Source organism: Phodopus roborovskii, unplaced genomic scaffold (genome assembly GCF_943737965.1).
Source record: "Phodopus roborovskii unplaced genomic scaffold, PHOROB, whole genome shotgun sequence".
In the NCBI taxonomy this organism is placed as follows: domain Eukaryota; kingdom Metazoa; phylum Chordata; class Mammalia; order Rodentia; family Cricetidae; genus Phodopus; species Phodopus roborovskii.
The window spans coordinates 8,491,337-8,513,448 of NW_026126433.1; the positions used below are offsets into that span (position 1 = coordinate 8,491,337).

General features: G+C 44.9%; 1 protein-coding gene across 2 annotated transcripts in view; it reads left to right on the forward strand.

Annotated features, from left to right (window-relative positions):
- The first annotated feature begins 384 nt into the window (after nucleotides 1–384).
- The window catches only part of Gpr160 (G protein-coupled receptor 160), a 36,833-nt gene continuing 15,105 nt past the window's right edge, over nucleotides 385–22,112 (forward strand). Inside the window, exons 1-2 of one of the 2 annotated variants that reach the window (XM_051185874.1) lie at nucleotides 385–925; nucleotides 21,849–21,945. The gene's annotated coding sequence lies outside the window, so the exon portion shown is untranslated. The remainder of the gene's footprint in view (nucleotides 926–21,848; nucleotides 21,946–22,112) is intronic. The other variant, XM_051185873.1, reaches the window with a different exon arrangement.

Sequence of the window (22,112 nt, forward strand, 5' to 3'; positions counted from 1 at the left end):
CAACTCAGTCTTTTCCAGCCTTCCCGGGGTTGCTGCCTTGGTCGCCTCTCGTCACCCACCGGCAGGGGGTGTGCCGGTGTCTAGGGAGTGCTTGCTTGCGAGCTATTGGAAGCCAGAGCCTGCTTTTCCCACTGTGAGCCAGATGGGCGATCTCTGGGTGGATTCGGGCAGTTTACCCGGAGCGTTCCGGGCCTGGCTGGGCTGAAAGAAAAGAGGAGCGACCAGACTACTCTGGGAACAACCTAGGACAGGAAGGGGTGGGGTGGGCGGGACGAGCAGAGGTGAGCAACGCGCGGCTCCGCCCCGTGGAGTGGGGCTCACCTGGGGCAAGCGGAGCGGAGGTGGGCGGGGCGAGCGGAGGTGAGCGACGCCCCGCCCCGCCCCGCCCCTCGGGCAGTCACGGGGGTTGGCGGTTGGAAACTCCTCGCGCTGCGCGGGTGCTGAGGGGTGCAAGCGAAGGTGGGCACGCGACTCGCGGGGGCCATCGGACTGTCGCGTCGCGAGCAGGTTCCCTTGCTGGGACTCGGGTTGACGCCGCGCAGCGGCGAGCTTCAGCAGAGCGGAGCGCGACGCTCTACGGACGTCGGTGGCGCCCGGTCCGGTCCCCACGCCGCGGTTCCAAGCCTTCTGCACCCGGCAAAGGGGTGAAGTGGGTGTGTCGGGTGTGTCTCCTGCCTGGCCGGCCGCACCCGGTCACGGCGACTGAACCTTGGGCTCTGCCGGACGATTGGTACTGGAGCGCGGCGGCTGGCTCGGGGACCCGCACTTCTCTCCTGCGGAGGTGGGCGAGCGGTGGCACCCCACCCCCGTTCCCGCGGCGGAGGCCCCCAGCATCCACCTGGCTGCAAGGGGAAGGAAACACGCCCGCTTCGCCCCCAACTTGTGCAAATGATCTGATAAGGGCGTTGTTGCTCAAACCACAGAGGTAAATAACACCCACGGTTACAGAGGACACCCGAAAGGTGGTTCCGCATGTGCTTTATGTTTATGAATGTATACGAACATGTTGACAGGGCCTGTGCCTAGCATATCTTCGTGAATCAAGTTCTTAAAGTTACTGGGGTTGACTCCTGTGAGAATTGCAGGGATTGGAAACCTGTACGATAAAAGTTAGCCTAAAGGAGCAAAACAACTTGACTGTGTCCTGGTTTGGGAACGTTCTGGAATTTGAGGAATTGTTTTCAGTTTTAGAAAGGGTATCATAATTACATTTAATTTTTTTAAACATTGCGTATGTGCATGTGTAGTTCAGAGGACAAGTTTCTGGAATAGTCTCTTCACATATGTTTCTGGGTGGAATTCAAGTGTTCTGGCTTAATGACAAGAGCTCCAAGGCATCTTGCTGGTTCCATAATTACACTATTTATAAACTGATCTTTTAGGTTTACTTACAGAAGTTGAAATACAAATCGGTGATTCACTTCAAAGTCTGGAGGTGCGGGAGTACACTGTGGCCATGAGAGGTTAACAGCCAAAGATGGGTGTTCAGCACGCAGGTCTTTACTGTGTCTGTTTTTTGTTTGTTTGTTTGTTTTTGAGTATTTCCCTTCAAAATTTGCAACACTACTTTCTTTTTAGAAAGTAAATTCAGCACTATACAGATGACTCTAGTTTCATTCTTTTTTCATAAGTTGAATGTGAATGCTGCTCATTCAGACTGATCCTAAAAGATCATAGTCTGTCTCGCACAGAAGAAGGCACAGGTGTTTGTTAAGTGGATCAAGTTGATGCAGGTGGGTGCTGGCTCAGCTTTTTCTGAACACAGGCCATTAGCAGACCTGGAGGTTAGGCTGCCTCCAGTCAGGCGGTTTGTATCAAATGTGTTAGCATTTTTCCCAATGGCTCAAATCCCTTCTAAGTTATACTCAGCAGAAAAACAGGCCTGGGCGTTGGGTACAGCTCAGCAGTAGACCATTTGCCTGGCATACTCTGGGACCTGGGTTGGATCTCCCCAGAAGAGTGAGTAGTGAACTGCATGTGGTAACTTGGGATCATATGTGCTTCTGGAACGTTCTGATTGTCAGTAGTTTTTGTAATGATGAAGACAGCATAAGATGAGTGGGGATGTACTTAATCCTTGAAAAATATAACTTTTCCATATGTATTCCACTTTGCTTTCGGGATCATAAAACAGACATCCATCCAAGAACTGACTCTCACAGTGTTGCATGATTCATGCATTCTTTTCTTTTTGTTTGCATGGAGAGATAGTTATATTCATCTAATACTTTTTCCTCAGATTATACTATAATTCTTATTGTGCTGTCATTCTTGATAGGCAAATTGTGTAAGTGTAGATTCTGAGAAGGAACTGTTGAAGTACAGTAAGAAAGGGAATACAGACTCCAGAAAGAGGGAACTACATTTTAAGTAACTCACTACAACTGAATTTAATGTTCCTTTGGAAGTTAATGGTCTGCTAAGTTAATGCATTGCAAAGGATTTTACTTGAGAGTCACAAGGATGTTAGGTCGGACAGAATTGGGCAATGAGTGGTTGTTAAGGGGACTAGAGATAGCATAGGATGACTCAGGCTCTACAACATCCTAGCTCTCTCCAGTCACTGAGTTCTAATCAGTTGAACTGTACACATGTAAGGTGGGGTTGGGTGGTTTTGTTTCTTCCCTTTCTGGGAACTTAGTTCACAATACCTCAGTAAAATCCTTTGACATATGGTTCAGTTTTCATTGTATGAATAAAAGAAATATGTAGTGGTTGTCAGGCACTTAGATCCAAGAAAATAGGAAACCAAAATTGATAGATTGATTTCCAGTTTTGTGAGACTGAGGTGGGGAATTTTTCACCCCCACTGCTTGGGGTCATCTCACAGTTGATGGGTCAGACATAAAGTCTATAGCATGAGCATTAACTGTTCACTGTTAACTAATCTTTCCTGTATGTTACCTCACTGCCTCTGCCCTCTGAAAATGGGCCCTTAAAGGAGCCCTATTCTTTAAAGAGAAGAGTCTCTGTGGTTTGGGGTCTGGTGAGATAACACCATTTCAGGCCTGTCACAATTACTTCTTTAATAGATACAGAATGGTCTTTTTTAAAATTCTCCCCCCTCCTTTTTTTTTTTTTTTTTTTTTTTTTTTTACAAAACTGCTCAGGACAGTTTATTTTAAATTGCCCACAAACTGAAAAGATCGCAGTTCTCAATCAACAGGTGAATGGATTCATAAATTGTATTTATACAAAGGAAAATGTTGGCATACTATATGTTACTAAATAATATGGATAATGTAGGTCTCAAAAGCTTTATGCTATGTAAATTCATTCACACACAAACATCTACCTTTTAAAATACTTTATTCTTTGAGAATTTTATAGAGTATATTTTGATCATATTCACCCTGCTCCTTACCGTCGCCTCCTTACCCACTCAACTTCTAGTCTGTCTTCCTTCCTTCCTTCCTTCCTTCCTTCCTTCCTTCCTTCCTCCTTCCTTCCTTCCTTCTTCCTTCCTTCCTTCCTTCCTTCCTTTGATTCTGTTTTAAAGCCCACCAAGTCCAATTTAAGTTGCCCATCTACTCATGAGTGTGAGCCTGCCCTGGAGTGGTGATACAAAGAAAACTGGCTCTCCTCGTCAGCAGCTATCAGATGCTGGTGGCCCTTCCTTCAGTAGTGGTAGGAGCTGCCCCTACCCCCCCATGCAGGAATTTTTCTCTGGCTTGAGCTTGTGCCGTTTTGTGCTGTGAGTTCGTGTGTTATCGTCCTGTTGTATCTTGAAAACACCGTGTCTTTGATGTTATCCACCACCTTGGTATTTACCCTCTCTGCCCTTCTTCCCTGAAGATGGCGGTCTTGGGGGAAGGAGTTTGATGTAAATCTCCCATTTATAGCTGAGCACTCTCTGCATGTTGGCCAGTTAAGGATATCTGTGTTAACTGCCATCTGCTGCAAGGAGCGTCTCTGAAGATGGTTGAGGGATGCAGTAATTGATGGGTTTAGCCATAGTACTTAGGAGTTGTTTTTGATACTGCATCCATTTGGCAGAATAACAGAACCAGGTTCTCTCCTGGGATCTGTGCAGCTATAGATTCTGGGTGTAGTTAAGCGGTGCTAGGTATGTGGTCCATCTCCTGAAGTGGCCTGAGATACACTCAGAAAGTGGTTGGGCACTCCCAAAATGTGTGCCACTGCTGTATCACTGGGCATGTCTTGTCAGACCGTTTATGACTGGTTTTCAGGGTCCACAGTTTAGTGGGCTTGAACCTCTGGTAGTGTGAAAGCTAGCCAGTTGGGGTGAAGTTTCCAGTTGAGTACCAGCTAGAATTCCCCATGTTCTATGACTCAGGTATGTAGTGTCTTCAGCAACAGAGTCTTACTGTCGTCAGCTTCTGAAGAGTAACCAGGAGCACTGGCAATAGCCTGTACTGGTTGGGGAATCTTTGGAGCTCAGTTGGCCAATACACAGACAGTAGCCTTTTGTTTCTTTTCTTTGGAGGTCATCAAACTTAGGATCTTTAAAGCCTGTTAAACATACAAATTTTGTTTTGTTTTCTTTTCAAGATAGGGTTTTTCCGTGTAGCCCTAGCTATCCTGGAACTCGCTCTGTAGATCAGATTGGCCTTGAACTCTCTCAGAGAGCCATCTGCCTCTGCCTCCTGAGTGCTGGGACTAAAGGCGTGTGCCACCACTGCCCGGCAAAACACACTGGATTTTTTTTTTTTTTTTTAAAGAAAAAAGTAACAGTAGTCTGATAGCCAAAGTGAATGACACCAGTGTCTCTTTAAATTTTCTCCCAGAGTATTGGCATGAGATCCCAATTACATAACTATTCCAACGTAGTTTTCTCCCTGGTCCTCTGAAATAAGATGTTGTAGAGAGAGAAAGTTGCCAGGTCACTCAGTGACAAGGCAGTAGCCTGATGCTTCCTATGTGTGTTGCTCCCTTGTTGGCCTGGAAGTGAGAGGGAAGGAATGAATGGCAGCCAAGTCAGCAGCTGTGTGTGAACACGAGTCTCATCTGCTTCACTTTGTCTCCTGAGGGTGTGATGGGGGGGGGTGTTTGGATTTTCAACAAAGGGTGACATTGAGGTCTGAGGGAGGCAAATTGGCTTTGAGTCACTTTTTTTTTTCATTTTTTTTCTAAAGATCGATTTTTGTCTGTGCATATGTCTGTATTTCTGTGTTTGCCATGTATGAGTGGGCGCCTGAAGTGTCCAGAAGAGGGTGTCAGATCTCCTGGACCTGGAGTCACAGATGATTGTGAGCTGCATAACAAAGATGCTGGGAACCAAACTTGGGTCCTCTGAGAGAGAAGCAAGCACTTTTAACCTCTGAGCCACCGCTCTAGCCCTCTTAGTTGTTGTTTTTCTGATACAGGACCCATGTAACCCAGGCTAACCTCAAACTCTGCACGTACCTGAGTTGATGCTGGATGTCTGCCATACCTGCCTCCACCTGATCTGATTCTTCCTCTTGGTTTTCTGTGGTTCTGGAGATTAAATCCATAGTTTACTATGTGGTAGGCAAGGACACTAATGTTTTCAGCCTCTCTTCGCTTTTTAAACGTATTGAAAAAGAAAAACTTAACTAAGAGTCCATGTTAGTCTTTCTATTAATTATACACTTTATTTTTTAAGACAGGGTTTCACCCTATATTCAGGATAATTCAGGAACTCACTATATATCCCAAGCTAGCCCTGAGCTTATGGGTTGCCCTCCTTCCTCGGCCTCCTTTGGGTGTTAGGATTACGGGCATGAGCCATCTTGCCTGGCCTCCCACTTGTTGTAGTTTAGGGCAGGGGTGGAGGCATGTATACGCACACTGGTGTGCTCACCTGTTCATGTGTCTCTTGGACCAGAGATTGATATCAGGCATCTTCTGCTGTCATTCTCCACAGTGTGTTTTGAAAGATGTTCCTATTGAACTTGGAGATCACCACTTCAAGCAGTCTAGCAAGGTTGTAAGCCCCCAGGTCCACACATCTCTGCCCCAACTCCAGTTCTGTGGCTATGGACACCCCATGGCTTCTGGCTTGCCACAGGTACTCTGGGGTCCTGAACTCTCACCCTCACGCTTTTCCCGCTGGTCCATCTCACGATTTCTTTCACAAACTTGTTTAATTCTCACAAATCTACCTTACACTGGGTATCACATCACAGCCCGGTTTTGGAAGGGAACCATGCTTAAAAGACTTGATGACCTGCTCCTGGTAAAGTACTACAGTTTTCGGGCAGAAGCATGAGCTCAGCTTCTGAACAAGCTAGGCTCACCTCCTGCCTCCCCCTCCCCACATCCCTATACTCCAATTTTGAAAAAGCAAGTAATAATAAAACAAAGAAAGGGGATTCAGTCACCATATTGGGAAGAGAGGCAAACAAAGGGTCTGATGGCCCTAAGCTCATCTTCAAGGAAACATTGACTTTAGTTTTAAATGGAGAAGGAATTGGGGCAGGAGCAAGAGATATGTGCACAATATGTGCGCAGTTCTGATCAAGGTGTCGTTTGGTTGGCCAGTGTCTCAATAATGGTTTTGCAAGGTGGTCCGAAGAAGTTGTTACCTCTCGTCACTTCAGGGAAGCAGTCTGGGTTCCTACAGGGTGATTATTTCTGGTTCCAGGAGAGCCTCCCCCAACAGAGACATTGCCTTCACCTTGAGGGTAGTCTGTCATATGAGGCTTCCTTGTCCCTGATGTCTTCAGTCTAGAGGAGCATGAGCTAGCTTAGGTAAACAGCTACCCCTGGAGTGAGTATCACACGTGGAGAGTCGAGTGGGTGTCTGTGCCAAAGCGAAGCAACACACACGCACAGTGCCAGGCTTTCCTTCAGACACTGCTGGCCTCGGTGCCTTTTACCAAAAGTAGAGTCTAACTGCCTGTTGCAGTAGCGCCAGGACTGAAACTTCTGTCTGTGAAAAGTGAGGGCTACATCATTCCCAGCCTCTCTTCTGTGCCAGGTGGCATCCAGAATCTCCATTATGCACCAGACACACACACACACACACACACACACACACACACACACACACACACACGCGCCAGTGCAGACAAACCACACTCGGGCCCAGAACCATCCCCACACACACACACACACACACACACACACACACACACACACACTAGCTCAGTAGTACAGACAAACTCATTCACTCATTCACCACACCTCCATGCTGGGGACATGAGTCACAGCCAACAAAATGTTTTATTAGGCCATCACAGAGTTAAAAAGAAAACTGAACCTGCAATAAACATCAGATTTGGACCTAAGAGATGGTTCAGAAGGTAAGTTGCCAAGCCCAGCAAGCTGACTTTAGTCCCCAGAAGTCACATGGTAGGAGAAAGCTTGCTTTTGCATGTTGTCCTCTGACCGCCACACACATGCCATGTATGTGCTTAAGTGTGCACATTATGCTTGAAATAGATGTTTTAAAAAAGAAAATCACATTTTTTTTTAACATGAACTGTTCTAAGAAATGTCCCTGGGAGTAATGAAGCAGCCCCTCTTTAGGGGAAGCTATTAGCTTCTTGTTCCCTCAGGTCTCCACTGTCCCCTAAAGTGTTTGCCATCCTTTAGTCTGTTTCTCTTGCAGTTAAGTCTGTTAAACATCTGGACAGGGAGCAGCTGTGTGGATTTGAGAATGGTATCCTGGCAGGGAGGCCTTGTTTGTGGCTAGGCCATCAAAATTGGTGTCCTCCTGTGTAATATCAGAACAGGCAAACTAGTTGGGTATAGTGGGCACATGCCTGTGATCCCAGCAGCCCTGGGGGCTGAGGCAGAAGAGTAAACAAACTCAAAGCCAGCCTGGGCTTATATCAAAATCTTTTCTCAAAGAAATAAACACAGGGGTTGGAGCTATATGCCAAAGGGTAGAACACTTGCCTAGCAACTTCTAGGCTCCGAGTTCCAATATGAGACAATGTTTTTATTTACTGTTTGTGTGAATGTGGTTGTAGGGTGTGTTGGGGTTGTGGAATGACATATTGACACATTGTTTGCATGTATGAGGAGGGCTTAGCATGATGCCAGGATTGATCCTCAACCACTCTTACACTTTATTTATTAGTCAGGGTCTCTTAGTCAAACCCAGAACTCCCAGTGTAGATTGTGTCACTAGCCTGTTTGCTTTGAGGATCCTGTCTCCACCTCCTAAGGCTGGAATTGCAGGCTGACTACTGTTACTCAATCGGGCCCTAGAGACACAAACTCCAGCCTTGATTCTCAGGCAGCAAGTACTTTGGCCACAGAACCATCTCCGCACCCCAGGACAGAAAACAACCTACAGGGCCAACTGAAGGTAAGCAAGTTTAGAGACTCGGTCCTCTGGGAATACGGACAGGCTTGCGTTTGACACTTCACAGGCCTGTGTTGAGAGAACACAGGTTAGGTTGTTGTGCTGGCTAGCTTTATGTCGACTTGTCAGAAGCTAGAGTCATTAGGGAAGAGGAAACTGTAACTGAGAAAATGTCCCCCAAGATCATCCTGTGGGCAAGCCTACAGTGCACTTCTTAAATTATAGATTGATGTGGGAGGGCCCAGCCTGCTGTGGGTGGTGTCAGCTCCGGACTAGTGGCCCTAAGGTGTCTAAGAAAGCAAACTGAGCAAGCCATGGGGAGCAAGTCAGTAAGCAGCACCCCTACATGGCCTCTGCACCAGTTCCTGTCTGACTTCCATGGATGATGGACAGGCTGTGAGCTGGAAGCAACCCTTTCCTCCTTATGTTGTTTGTCTCATCAGAGCTCTGTGACTAGAACAGTCGTCATTTGCTCACTCATTTGCTTTTCCGGTTTACATGATGCTTTAGCTTTGCAGAGATGGAGTTGGGGTTGGAGGCCTCTGGGAGAGAAAGGAGTGTCCATAATAGCACATTAGAAGTGCCTCCTTGTAAGTCAGAAGGTAGGGCTTGTGCACCTCGGGACTCTAGCCTGATTCTGGGAGCAGAGTGGATCCTGAGGCTGGGTCCCTGAATTAATTGCTCTGAGCTGGTCCCAGGCATACTGAAGGACTGCATCTCCCCATTTCTGCTCTGCTTACCTGACTCCTCTTAACTGTCAGGCTGCTTCTGTATGCTGTTAGGCGTGGCTTCTCAGAAAGCTTGGCTTAAATGAGGAACTGAAGACTTGCCCACAGCCTCCCAGATGCTTCCGCAAGTCGTCTAAGGTGCTTGGTTTCCTCAATTTGAAAATTTCGGTGAAGGGTCATGGTGTTGGTGGCTCATCTCTGCTGTGTCTGCAGTTTCATCACAGTTGAAGTTCTCTTCAAAATATGGTTTCTTTCCCCAGAGTCCTTGGGTTCCACAGGTCTGGGCACCAACAGAAGTGAGCCTGTGGAACGGCTCAGGGGAAAACAAGGCACTAGGAATAAGAAAGCAGCTAACGCAAGGGCTGCAAATGGAATGCCTGTTTAGGCCCAAATACCTAAGCCCACCTTACAGACACAGATGTTTTGTAAGTGGCAGGTCATCAATCTGATGGTGGACCTTTCAGATACTCTGGGACTCAGGTTTGACTGTGTTTTCTCATAAAAGAGGGTTGGTTGACTGACTGTTGACTTGAGAACAAAAGCAAGACAAAACAGTCCAGAGCAAGAACTCCATTGTGCGTGAGACTGGGTTCCGGTGTTTCCATCACCTCATCATGTAGCATTGATTACCGTGTTTAGCTCTCCCATCATTCCTCTTGGATCAAACAGAGGAAGCAGCAATGCTGTTCTTGGAGGTGAGCCTCTGTCAGTGCCTTGGAGGTATAAGGGCATGGGGTAAAGCCACCCCCATTGTGGACAGTGGGGGTCCCCTGTTGTTGATGGCTTATTTACTTTGTGGGCACTTTCTCCACCCCATAATGCTGGAAGGGAGACAGAAAGTTGCAAATGCTCTCCAGCTCTAACCTCTCTCTCTGGTGCCCCATGACTTATTCTCCCTGACAAATGTAGGCGTGCTTCTTGTATCAGCAGCTTTGAAATGGGTGAGAACTGCATGTGTGTCCTTGACTTTGGGAATGAAGCTCGTCTTTGACTGTGAACATAATGGAATCCTGCCCCAATGTGCACTCACAAGAACTTAAATTCTCTGGAACTCTCGCTGTGAAGAACAAGCTAACTGTCAGTATAGAGTGAGAACCTGGCAGGGCCTCGGGGTTGAGTCTTCTTGATTTCTGCTGACTCTTGTACCAGCTGGCAATATGGGTACCTCACACATGCCATGAGGCCAAGAACATTTGATGGAATCCTGAAGTGGGCACAGTGAAGAGCCCCATCCAATTGTTCTGACAACAAATGAGCAATCCCACCTGAAAGGGACAGAGAGAGTTTATCTGCAGTCAGCTATGAGTGACCATGGTCTGGGAACACATTCTGTGTTCCTGTATGAAGTTTTTATAGTAATGAAACAAAGAAAGCCACAGATCAAGATTCTTTTCAAATTCTGTTTCAATAAGGAAGTAGCTTTATGACACTTTTATGGTAGTAGCACAAAGACAGTCATAAATCAAGATTCCTTTTGGATACTTTGGTGGTTGCGTCAAATAGGTGGGTTTTAGCAAAGTGGAGGAAACTCTGCCTTTGGCCTCAGACACTACCACCATTCTCAGCCCTTTGATTGCTGAAAACTACAGGTCTGTTCATACTTTCCAGGGTATTCTTATGTTAGTCACAGGATGTTAGCGCAGAGGTAGACGAGGATTGGCTATCTAGGGGATTAAAGTAATTGTAATTAGGTTATGGACTAACAACATTCCAACCTTCCCACAACACTGAAGTTAGACAGTCAATCAGGCTTTGTGGACAGTTTGTTTCCAGAAGTTCTTACACAGTCTGTAATGGGAACCTCTGGAGCAGATTACAGTTTACTTTTTAACTTGGGAAAGTATTATATTATTAACTAATAGCCACAGTTTAAGTGTTAAACATTTTCTATCCTCTTAAAGGGCTGTCTGGTTTGACCTTCAACCAGCAATGTGACTTTGTCAGCATCTGTCACTGCTGCCCTTTGCTGCCTGTAAGGAGAGAGGAAAGTGAAGTGAGCTCCTGGCAGGAAGTGAGCCTAGAAACAGGCACACCAACTGGGCATCATCTTCTGTATCAGAGGTGGCCGCATGTGTCCGTTACTTGTCTTTCAGGAGGAGTGTCTGTTTCTGGGGAATGAAAGGTAGGGATTGCCTGCTCAGGTCTCTCTAGGAGGCTCCAATCCTGCATGGTGTGAGTAGAGGAGCAGCAGGCTGCCTCCAGGCAGCAGAGCCCTTCCCTGCTCACAGCTGGTGTCCAGACCCTGCCAGCAAATGGAGAAAAAGTGGCTGTTTTGAAAGTCCCCAGCTGTGCCTCAAGGTCCAGAGAGCAGTGCACCATGTCTTCCTGAAGCAAGCCTTGAGTTTCTGCATCCAGCCAGGGTTTCTAGGAAAAACCCTACTCTCCAGTTAACGGAACCAGGCCTGGTCCTGCCTTCCCAAACCTTGAATGGCTTCCCTTCTCTCCCCTGACCCTGCCACTTTCCAAGGACACCCTTGCCTCCTAATCCTAACTCTGCCCTCCTTTAATTCTGTTCTAGTCTACAAAGTTTAAAAGGAAGTGAATCCTTTGTTTAATAAAATACCTCACAATTTGTGTGTCATCCTTGTACAGGGACCGCCGTACGTTCTGTCTTTCCAGCTTTAGTATACATCCATGCTGCTGAAAAGGCTCTCTAAACCCCATGTGATGAGTAACCATCTCTACTGACAGCTTAAGAGATGCCAAGGAGATTGCTAAGGCTTGTCTTTGGTGTGACTGACGGTGTTTCCAGAGGGGGACAGCAGCTGAGGGTGGGCTTGGCCCAGGTGAAACAAAAGCTGAAACACAGGGAAGCCCATGGCCAGTGGCCTGAGCTCTGTTCCCTGTTCACTTATGCCTGTCATAAAGTGAGTAGTCTCCCTCTGCTGTGCCCTCTACCAAGAGGTTTCTGCTTGCTGTAAGAGTGGTGGAGCCTGCTGACCACAGACTAAGCCCCAAACCATGAGCCAAATAAATGCTTTCTCCTGTAAGATTTTTTTAAAAAAAAAGGATTGTTATTATTCTTGGGGTGGGTTGTGGTGTGAATATATGAATGCCAGCATACTTGTGACGTGGTGCATGTGTAGAGGGTAGAGAACTACTCTAAAGAGTCTGTTTTGGGGATTGAACTCACTCAGGTCATCAGACACGCTGAGCCATCTCACTGGTTTCTCCTGCTCCTTTTGTCACAGCAGCAAGATGACTAATAAACATCCTTCCCAAGGATCCAAAGATACTAACATTTTTGTATATTTCCTTCTTCATTTCTGTTTTGAGACAAATTCATTCTGTAGCCCATGTGGGCCTCATGCTCAAGGTGATGCTTCTGCATCAGCCTCTCCTGAGTGCAAGGACCACAGATGTGATCTAACTTTCCCCATACATTTAATACATTTAACTCTTTATAAACAATGTTAGCATTTTAATCTAGTTGTCATGTTGTGACTAAAGTTTACCATTTTGTTTTTCTGTGCCGTTGGAAATATTAATAGCTTCATGCCCTTTCAACAATTTTCAACCATTCTCTTAAAAACTAGAGGACTGGGGCTATAGCACAATAGCAGAGCACTTAGCATGTGCAAGGCCCTGGGTTTGAACCCCAGAACTAAAATAATAATAAAATAAAAATTAGTTCACTATGCCATTGCTCATTTTTATTGTAAATTATTCTGTATTGAATGTAATAAACCTTTGATCCCATTTCACAGTATTCGAGATGGTCGTTGGTGGTGGTTTGACTAGGAATGGCCCCCATACACTCGTTTGTTTGACCGCTTGGCCTATAGAGAGTGACACTGTTAGGAGGTGTTGGAGGAAGTGTGTCACTGTGGAGGTGGGCTTTGAGGTCGCACATGCTCAAGCTCTTCCCAGTGTGGCACACAGTTTACTTCCTGCTGCCTGCAGATCAAGATGTAGAACTCTCAGCTCCTTCTCCAGCACCATCACTGCCTGCATGCTGCCTTCCTTTCCACCATGACAATAATGGACTAAACTTCTAAAACTGTAAGCCAGCCCCAATTAAATGTTTTCCTTTATAAGAATTGCGATGGCCATGGTGTCTCTTCATGGCAATAGAAACCCTAAGATGGTTGCCATAAAAATAATTACAAATGAAATGTTCTTTTTGTTTTTGTTTTTTGAGACAGGGTTTCTCTGTATTGCTTTGGAGCCTGTCCTGGAACTTGCTTTGTAGACCAGGCTGTCCTCGAACTCACAGAGATCCTCCTGCTTCTGCCTCTGTCTCCCCTCCTATGAGTGCTGGGATAAGGCGTGTGCCACTAACACCAGGCTCAAATTAAATATTCTGAAGAATAAGTTTTCTTCACTATTACAAAGTACTTTACCTTATGGAATATGTAAGATAGTATAAAAAGGAAATGTACCTGTGTTCTTCTCACCTGGAGATAGCCTTCATAGGTATATGTCAGGGGTGCCTTACCTGGGAACCTGAGAGAGTGCAGACTCTTAGACCAACCTCAACATAAATTGAATCAATGCCCTTCACTTAATTATGCCACATTCAAGTCTGAGAACTACAGGTGTGCATAGCCATGATTCCTCTCAAAGTTTTACACAAATATCTTCACTCTCTAGGAGTCTAGGAGAGTTCCTCCATTCCTGCCTATAAAAGGCCTTGCTGCACATGGCTTTGTGTTCTGTCAGTGTCTTCCTGTTTGTTCACTTTTCCCTAGAGCATGTTATCTCGTGGCTTCAGGAAATAGTCGTCAACCTACTGTGTCACAGTTCACTTGACTGTCTCCTACTGTCAGCAGGTTGTTTTGATTCTTTGCAAGGAGGACATTTTATGTCTGTTGGACCAGAATGAGCTGGTCCAGCGGCTCCTCCCTTATTCCTTTTAGTTAAATCTTGGAATCCTGCTATTGGGCCAAAGGTATGCTCACTTTAAATATTCTTTATGCTCTCTAGGAGTGTGCATAGGCCTGTGTGAGGTGGTCTGCAGAAAAATGGGGGAGCGGGCCTTACGTCTCCATTTTTTGTCTTGCCTCCAAGACTGACTGAGAACATTCCAGGTGAATGGAGGAGGGGACATAAGTGACAGAGGGACAGGCAGTTGCCTGTGGTGGCAGAATTCTTTCCGGCTGAGTCCTGCATAGTAACAGATACCACTAACTAGGAAGTGTCCTCTTTCATGGTATGCATGCTGTGTGCACAGTTTAGACTTTCCTCCCAGTGTCCTGGGGTGCTGGAGTAAAATTTACCTATGGTAACTGAAGGTGTGAGGTGACTACTCCATAATCCGCAGATCTGTACATCATGACTGGGACCAGGCTTGAGTCTTACACTGGTAAGTCACAGAACACCAGGTGTTCATAGTGTGTAAACTTTACTCAGCAAGGTGTCCTAGGAGTTTTTTGATGAAGAAAAAGTGAACTGTCCGCTCTACAAATGAGGTTCAATTAGAGTTTGAACTTGAATGCATGCACAGAGAGAAAGATTCATCTCCATGGCTGTGTATTTAAGAGTGAGTTTGGTGTATACACATGGTTCCACTATCACAGTAGTTCTCATCCTGTGGGTCATGACCCTTTTGGGGGTTGAATGACCCTTTGACAGGGGTCACCTAATACCATTAGAAAAAAACAGATAGTTATATTACAATTCATAAACAGTAGCAAAGTTACAACAAAAATCATTTTATGGTTGCGAGTCATCACAACATGAGGAACTGTATTAAAGGGTTGCAGCATTAGGAAGGTTGAGAAACAATGCTGTATCACTTTCTGCCTTATTCCTTGTGAACAGGGCCTCTCGCTGAACCTGGAGATAGGTTTGTAGCCAGTAAATTCATACAAATGTCCCATAGTTACAAGTATAGTAGCCAGGCCCAGCTTTTTACATGGTTGCTGAGGATTTGAACTCAGATCTTCATGGTTAGTCAACAGTTGTTTTTAGTTCTTACCCACTGAGCAATCTCTCCAGCTCTTAGGGTTTTTGTTTGTTTGTTTTTTAAAGATTTATTTATACAGTGTTCTGATTGCAAACCAGAAGAGGGCACCAGATCTTATTATAGATGGTTGTGGGTTGTGAGCCACCATGTGGTTGCTGGGATTTGAACTCAGGACCTCTGGAAGAATAGCCAGTCTCTTAAACTCTGAGCCATCCCTCCAGCCCCTCTTAAGTAGTTTTTTTATTGACAACTAATATTTTTTTCCTTAAGTTGATCATTATTTTTCCATTTGTCCTTTGTGACCCTCTGAGATGCCACTAAACTATCATGAAAAAAAGCTGCTGTAAACAATCATGTGTAACTCTTTGAAAACCATCTTACTAAGGTAAACTTACATGCTTTTAAAACCCATTCATTGTAAGTTCTTAAATCTGTGCTTTTCAGGGATTTGAATAGTTGTTGCCACAATGCAGTTTTAGAAATTCCCATTGTCCAGAAACTCCCCTTGTCAGTGCAGTCAGCTGCTAGCCCCACGCACCTAGTGATCTTTTTGTGTCATACATTCTAAGAAGTTTTATCTAAATGGAATCTCAGAATATAGTTTGGGGGACTTGGCTTCTTGTGATGGAGGAGCGTGTGTGGATGTGAGTGTTCATGGAGCCAGAGGAGAGCCTTGGGTATTTTTCAGGAGCTGTCTGTCCCCCTTGTTTTTAGAAACATGGTATTATATCTCCCATCAGACATGCTCTTTGATTGGCCTAGGGATCACTCTCTACCTGGATCTCCACCTGTCTAGCTGGATTGCAAACATGCTTCACTGGCCTGGCATTTTATGTAGGTGCTGGGGCTGAACTCTGGCCCTCATGCTTACACAGCAAGTGCTTTAGTAGAGGAGACATCATTTTTGAGGTTAATCTTTGTAGTAGAATTCATCAGTAGTAGGCTATTCCTTTTTATTGTTATAAGATTTCCTTCTAGGAAATGAGGTAACTTCTTATCTTTTTATGAACTGATAAACATTTGAATTGTTTCAGTGATTTTGGTTTTGGTTATTTATATAGTTTGGTTATTACAAATGATGCTTTTGGGACCATAATGCTGTTGTATATGTGTTTGTATAGATTTGATTTTTGTCTCTTGGGTGAGTTTCTAAGAGTGTAGTTGTAGAATCAAGTTTATGTTTAACTTTTTAAGAACCTCACAAACTATTTTTTCCAAGTATCTATGCAGTGCAAGAATGCAAGCAACAATGAGTGAGAGATTTGATTTCTCCACTTTTCAGCAACATCCAGTCCTGGCCATCTTTATTAGAGCCAGGAATATATTATCATTACTTTTCTATTGCCTTGCTGAGACTCCATAACCAAGGCAACTTATAGAAGAAAGCATTTAATGGGGTGTATAGTTTCAGAGGGTGAGTGCATGATAGTTACGATGCAGAGCACGGTGGCAGGCAGGCAGGCACGATACTAGAGTTGTAGCAGAGAGCTTGCATGTTGAGACAACAAGTACAAGGCAGAAGAGAGCTAACTGGGAATGCCTTGGGCTTTTGAAACATTACATTTCTCTGCTGGTGACATACCTTGTCCAACATGACCACATGTCCTAATCCTTTCCAAAAAGTCCCACCAGGTGGGCACCACACATTCCCCGCCCACTGAGGGCTATTCTTTTTCATTTGTTTTGTTTTTCAGACAGGGTTTCTCTGTGTAACATCCTGTTGTCCTGGAACTCACTCTACAGACCAGGCTGGCCTGGAACTCACAAAGATCCACCAGTACCCATCAACACCCTGAGTGCTGAGATTAAAGGCATTGTCCGGCCTGGGAATATTCTTATTCAAACCACCACATAGCCATTCTCTTGAGTATGTGATAGTGTAGCATTACTCTTTTTTTTAAATTAGTATTAACATAAATTTTATTGATTATTTGGGAATTTCACATAATGCATTCCAGTCACCTTTTGTGGGAATTTTGATCACATTATGACACTCCAAGTCTGTTAAATAAAATTTACCTTGAATCAGGGTAGAGCTAGTGACTAGCTGACTGGAAATGGCCATAGAGAAGCCAGCAGGTCTACATGCAAATACTTAATTGCCATGGGTCATTGTTGACTCAAGACCTCTGGTCTCTGAAGCCTCAGAACTATCTGACCATCGCTGAGACTTCTTCAATCACAGCCGTGCTTCAGGGTTTCATCTTCAGTGGTGATGCTATGCTCCTGGATCTGGTTGTGCAGCACCAGCTCCTCTCATGGTCCAGCAGCTTCTAGATGAGTTGGTCAGGCTCTTCCAGCATATTAGTTTTAATTGACATTTTCTTAAAAATGAATGATGTGGAGGGCTTTTTTATCTGATTATTAACCATCTTATGTGGTGAAATCTTTTGCCAGTCCTTTTATTTTTTAATTTATTTTTTTTATTATTTTATTTTATATAACAAAGTCCAATTAAATGAAAACAAACATTTATACACAATATTTGGGAATTTGGGCGTCGTTCTTTCCAAAATACTTCCTGCTGGTAAGGGGCGCTGTCTTGGGGGATTCGAAGAAGATTCAGATATCCTGGCTGTAGTCTGTAGGGCTGTTTTGTCCAGCTGTTTTGAATGTAGGATCAGCTTGTACTCTGTTTCAGGTGGTCTGGTGTGATCAAACCACATTAGTCTGGAAGGAATCCACAGCTTTTCATTTTCTGTGGAAACAAAAATAGAAATCCTTTTCCCCAGTAACTTGTCCTTCAACTTAAATTTTGGAGTCAAAGCATTTTTTTTTTAATTTAATTTATTATTTTACATGTCGATCCCAGTTCCCTCTCCCTCCCCCCTCCCTCCATCCCTTTTACCCTCTCTGCCCTCTCACATGTACTCCAACCACCTTCCCCTCCCATCCCCCCACCACAATTCCACATGTAGGGGAATGCCATCCAGTTGGGGTCATGTAGATCTGACAGGTCATGTGAAGTAGGGACTAGGACTTCTATCCTGTCTCTAGGTTAAGGCAGTTATCCCTCCATGGGGGATATGTTCGCAAGGTCCTTTTGTGCACCAGGGATACATCCTGGCTCCACTGTCTGAGGTCTCTTAGACTGCTCAGTCCTTCTGGCTGAGACCCATATTCAGGGGGGCCTGAGTCAGTCACATGCTGGCTTCCCAGCTATCAGTCTAGTGGCCCTTAGCTCCTCCTTGTTCAGGTAAGCTGTCTGTATGTGTTTCTGCCGCATGGTCTTGTCCTCTCCATCTGCATCTGGGTTCTAGTTCGACTCAGTGTTTATGTATGGGTGTTTGATCCTGTTTCCAACAGGCATTAGTTGAGGGCTCCATGGATAAGTTAGTTCTTGATCTCACTCTCCAGGAAGGGCATTTATGATAGCCTTTCCACGGAAGCTCAAATTGTTAGTTGGGAGCAGTCTTGTAGTTCTCTAGACCTTTCTTTGTGTTCAATTTTATCTTCAAACCAATATTGGCTCCCCCTCTCTCTCTACCCTGTCTCTCTCTCTCTTTCCTATCTTTTATTCCTAACCAGGCTCAATCTTCCTGGTCTCACATGTTTTCCTTTCCTCCCCCTCATTTTCTCCTACTTCTCTCTCCATTTGCTGCCCCCCCCACTTCCCCTGAGCTCCGGGGGACTTGTCCCTTCCCAGTTCTGTGAGGGACTTTATATGAATCTCTTAGAATACACCTTGTATCCTAGTTCCTCTGGTGGTATGAATTATAGGTTGGTGATCCTTTGCTCTAGGTCTAAAATCCATATATGAGTGAGTACATACTGTGTTCCTCTTTTTGTGACTGGGTTACCTCATTCAGGATGGTTTCTTCAAGTGCCATCCACTTGCCTGCGAATTCAAGATACCATTATTTTTTTCTGCAGAGTAGTATTCCATTGTGTAGATGTGCCACATTTTCATTAACCATTCTTCAAATGAGGGGCATCTAGGTTGCTTCCAGGTTCTTGCTATTACATTTAATTTATTTTTTTAATTAAAATACAGCTACATTACTTTCCCTTTCTCCTCCCTCCAGCCTTTTCATTCCTCCCAGCTCCTTCTCAAATTCATGGCCTCTTTTTAATTATTACTGTTTTACACAAATGGGCACACACACACACACACACACACACACACACACACACACACACACACACGGGGCGGGGATGCAGGAGGGGGACATGCAGTCTGCTGAATCATGTAGTGTTGTTGCTTGCATGCATATGTTTTTAGGGCTGACCACTTAGTATTAGACAACCATTTAGGGAATACATCCCTGGGGAAGAGTAAGTCTCCCTCTCTTGGCAGCTGTTAGAGCTTTTCATCTGGAGACGGAGCTCTATGAGACTTCTCCCATTTACATTGGTGTGTCAGCTGGTGTTGTCACTGTTCAGGTCTTGTTTAAGCCACTATAATGTGATTTCATAGCTGTAGCTTCCCTGTCCTATACATAAGACACAGTCTTGCAGCAGACTTCCTGTCCTCTTTCTTCACCATCATCAGTGACATTCCCTGACCTCGGGTGCAGGAGTTGTGTTGTAGATGTATAGGTTAGGGTTGGATGCCCCACTGCTAATTGTTCTCTGCATTGACCAGTTGTAGACTTCTATAACAATCTTCATCTGCCTCCTTTGAAGGAGGCTTCTTTAATGTGTGGACGGGTGGAGCTACACTTAACCTGTGGGTATAGGGGTGAGTGTGGGGAATGCAGTTAGGCATGGTACTGGTTTTAAAAAGTGGCCATAGTAGCTTCTCCTCTGAGATCCATGATGTCTCTAGCCATGGGCATTGGCTAGGTTTCCAGTACCAGGCATGATTTTTCTTCTACTGCTCAGGCCTAATATCCAGTTGGCTGGCTGCTTATTACCGCCAAGATGTTAGTGCCACTACTGCACTTATAGGGTATGGGATTCTGCCAGTCATTGTGGGTCATAAGCATTCCTGCCTTGGCAGCTTTCATGGCGCTTTATTAATATAAAAACCAGTCCCTAGGGAGGAGGCCTTCAGGTCAGGTCCAGCTCACTGAATCCTGTGGGAGACAACCAAGGGCAACAGCAATATATTGTTTGGGGAGCCATTTGGACTCCCTTAACCAATGCTCCAAAGAAAGTTTTTCATGCCAGCCTGATACTGGGGTTTGTTAAATAGTCTATGGCTGTCAGGAAGAGCATTTAGCATAAGTAGCTTATCTTCAAGAAATAAAGAGAGAGATTAGAGAGATTGAGAGAGAGAGAGACAGAGAGAGAATGTATGTGTGTGTGTACCTGTGTACGTGTAAATGTACATACACTGTCTTAGTTACTAATCTATTGGTGTGAAGAGACATGATCAAGACAACTCTTATAGAAGAAAGCATTTAGCCAGGTGGTGGAGGCATTCTCCTTTTATCCGGGAACTGGGGGAGAAGGGAAGTAGAGGCCGGTGGATCTCTGTGAGTTCCAGGCCAGAATGGTCTACAGAGCCAAGTTCCAGGAAAGGCTTCAAAACTACAGAGAAACCCTGTCTCAAAAAACTAAACAAAAGCATTTAATTGAATGATTTCTAGTTTCAGCGGTTAGTCCATTATCATGACAGGAAGCAGACAGTAATAGTACTAGAGCAGTAGCTGAGAACTTTACATCCTGAACCAAAGAGGAGGGGCAAAGACAGACTAGAAAACCTCAATGCCCACCCCCAGTGACACACCTCAAACAAAGTCACACCCACTCCAGTGCCACCACACCTCCTAACCCTTCCTAAACAGTTATATTAGGGACAAAACATTCAAATGAATTAGCCTGTAGGATCATTCTTATTCAAGCCATCACACACTTACATGTATTGTAAGTAAAATAATATTCCTGAGGTGTGTTGTCTATTTCTTCTCCTCCCCACTCCTTGTGTATTTTCCTCACTCCCCTCCCACTTAAAGCCTCCCCATTTCACCCGCTAATCACCCATACCCTGATGTTCTGGTCTCTGGACCACCTTTTCAATGCCACAGACTCAGTTTTACTCCCCTGGCTTCTACACTTACTCCAGGTTGTATACTCACATCTGAAGATGTGGAGCTAGAAACCACACATGAGAGATCATGCAGTGTTTGTCTTTCTGGATCTGGGTTTCCTCATTCAATAAAATATTTTCTAGTGCCACCCATTTACCTGTAAATTTCATTTCATTTTCTTTACATCTGAATAGTATCCTCTCTCTCTCTCTCTCTCTCTCTCTCTCTCTCTCTCTCTCACACACACACACACACACACACACACACACACACACACACACAGATTTTCATTATTGATCCATCAATTGAAGGACATTAGGGTTCTCCCATCCCCTAGCTACTATGAGTAGAGTGGCTCCATTGTCTTTGGACCTGTGGTGAGGGAGTACATCATGGAGGAAGACTGCACTGGAACAGAGCTCATTACCTCACAGCACCAGACAGCAGAAAGAGACAGAGACAGAGATGAGACTGAGGACTCCCCTCTCCCTGTCACCTCGCACTGCCACCTCTAGCGCTCAGTGCCTATAATCCCAGCCACTGTCATTGAGGCCTTTGCACACAAACCTCCAGGGGCCATTTCAAACCCTGAGACACAGCACCAGTCAGACTGCTTTTCCTGTGTTTAGTATTACTGATTTCTAACTCAGCTGTTCTGGGGAATGTGCAGTTTTATGTCATTGTGGGTTTAGCTTTTCCTAGTGACTAATGTGGAGAGCTGCTAGATGTCGCTGACTGTTCGTGCATTTTTTACTCAACGTGTCTTCAGTTTTGGCAATTCTGTTATGAGCTGCCTTCTTGCTGAGTCTTGAATGTTCTGTGTACACAGCATGGCCACATATCATTCATTAGATATATGTGTTAGAAACAGAGCTCCTAAAATTTTCTTTTCTTTTAGTGTTTTATGGTTAGAGCTTGGTTTTAGTGAGTTTCTAATCAATTTCTGTGCTTTTAAAAACATTTTAAGGTTTTTTTTTTCTTTTTTACCTGCTCCAAAGGTTGCAACAATATCCTCCTGGCTGATGGCTGGGGAGAGGTGCTCATCACTCAGCTCCCCCACAAAGAAGAGCTAAAGATGCTTAATTGTGTTCTGAGGTGAGTGATCATTGGAGCACCCTGAAAATTAGAAAGAGATTGGACTTCTGTGGGAACCTGAGACCCAGGACCAGGGCACAGTAAGGAAAAGAGAATCTTAGTGCTGGTACCCCACATCCACAGCTAGAGGAGGACAAGCCTCCCTGTGAGGGTGACAGAGAGGCCAG